The following is a 2,451-nucleotide window of genomic DNA, read 5'->3' on the forward strand; positions in this document are numbered from 1 at the left end:
TAGTAGAACCCTCCAGGGGTGGGAGTTGGGGGTGTCCACTTGCTCCGGCACACCCTCTAGTCACCTGAATGGAGGTGCACAACCAGCGAGAGACCAATGAACAGATATATGTAAAGAATGTCTACACCTTTATCACTGCGGTTTTGTCAGGCATCTGTGGCTGCTCTGATCCTTCCCCTGCTCAGTCTCTTCCAAGATGGTGGCTCCAGGAGCAGCTGAGCATCTTGGATTAGAAAGCAATGGATTTCTTGCTTCTGATACAAATTTCCCTAGCTGTAAGCCTTCCAACCTTCTAAATATTCCTTTATATGTGGTTCAGAGTTCTGGCACCATCCTCTGAGCCTGCTTGGTCCAGTGTCCTGTGTTGTTGCTGATGGAGCTCTTCACTGCACTTCTACCCAATCTGCCATCTTGTTTGTTCTTTTCTTATTCCCATTTTACAGAAGAGGAAATGGGGCACAAGGGGCCAACATCTTGCTCAAAATCACCCAGGCAGGAGTGGCAGAGTGCAGAGTCAACTCCTGTGGTCACAGAGCCTATGAGAGGCACAAAGGTGCCACTGTTTATTGAAGGAAAGAAGACATGATCAGTTAATTGTAAGTCATACTGGAGCAGGGTGGATCTTAATCCAGTATCAATGGTGGTGTCTCTATAAAAGAGACACAGAGATACAGAGACACAGAGATACAACCAATAGTAGTAGGTTTAAGGAGCTCCTGGAGTTATCAGAATCTGGGGGTGATAAGAAAAGAGCTTCCCTTTGAGACTTAGGAGAGAACATGGGCCTTCTGACACCCTGAATTTAGACTCCTAGCCTCCCAAATGGTGAGAGAATCAATTTCTGTTCTTATAAGCCACCCAGTTTGTCATATTTTGTTATAAAAACCCTAGGAAATGAATGCATCTACCATTGTTGTTGTTAAGTACCAATGAGCCAGTGCCAACTCACAGTAATCCTGTATAGGGTTTCTGAGGAGTGGCTGGTGAGTTTGAACTGCCAACCTTGCAACTCAAATCGACCTTGTTGTTAGTTGCCATCAAGTCAATTCTGACTCATAGCAACTCCAGATGGTCAGAATAGAACTGCTTCATAAGATATTCAAAACTGCAGTCTTTCAGAAGCAGATCATAGGTCTGTCTTCTAAATTGCCCCCAGTGAGTTGGAACCTCCAAACTTTTGCTAGTAGTTGAATGCTTAACCATTTGCACCACCTAGGGTTCTGATGTGGTGTTGTGGGATAAGTACTGGACTGCTAACCATAAGGTTAGCAGTTCAAACCTACCAGCCACTCATTGGAAACTTTATACAGAATCACTATGAGTCAGAACTAACTCAACAGTACTGGATAAAAACAAGGTTCAGACTATTGATTTTATTTATTTGTTGTTTGTATGTTTGCTTGTTCTATAAACTAGAATGTAAGGTCTACATGAGCAGGATTTTTGTCTGTTTTGTTCATTGTGGTATCCCCTGGCGTTAAGAATTTCTATTGAACGAATGGGTGAATAGGAGATATTTTTATTCCTGTTTACAGCTGAGAAAAATGAAACCAAGTCTCTTAGTTGTTACAACCATGGCGTCTCCTCATGTAATCTGAAGTGATTCCAACAGAATGTTAAAATCAGTCACACGTCTTAGGGCGCTGGACAGCTAACCACATGGTTGGCATTTCAAACCTATCAGGGGCTCCTTAGAAACCCTTTACAAGGTTGCTATGAGTCAGAACTGACTTGGCAGCTGAAACTGAGGTGATCATTTAATAGTCAGAAATAACATGTGGAGTGGACGCCTAGTGTGGTGCTGTATAGGCGAATGCACTAGACTGCAAAGACAGTTTGAACCTCAAGGATGATAGTTCAAACTCACCAACTGCTTCTTGGAAACCCTATATAGGGTTGCTAGGGGTCAGAACCGACTCAATGGCACTTAACAACAACAACAACAATAATATGTGGAGCATGCCAGTCTTTAATTCATTATCATTTTCTTACTTCTTTCCTCACATGGGTCTAATTGTTGTTCTTGTTATTGGCTGCCTCTAACTTAGTTCCTGACTCACAGTGACCTCATGCACAACAGAAGCAAACTGCTGTGATTCACGGGGTTTTCATTGGCTGCTCTTTGGAAGCAGTTCACCAAGTCTTTTTTCCTGGTTTATCATAGTGTGGAAGGAGCTCTGGTAGCGTAGTGGTTATGAATCGGGCTGCTAATCTCATGGTCAGCAATTCAAAACTACCAGCTGTTCTGTGGGAGAAAGATGAGGCTTTGTGCACCCATAAAGATTTATTGTACAGGGTCGCTATGAGTCAGAACCAACTCCACGGCACACAACAGCAGTAACAACATCTTAGTCTGAAAGTGCTCCTGAAACCACTGCTGAGCATCATAGCAACATGCAAGTCTCCACACAGTTGGGTAGTGGCAGCGCATGAGTCACACTGACAGGGACT

This window comes from Chrysochloris asiatica, unplaced genomic scaffold, assembly GCF_000296735.1.
Source record: "Chrysochloris asiatica unplaced genomic scaffold, ChrAsi1.0 scaffold00041, whole genome shotgun sequence".
Classification (NCBI taxonomy): Eukaryota; Metazoa; Chordata; class Mammalia; order Afrosoricida; family Chrysochloridae; genus Chrysochloris; species Chrysochloris asiatica.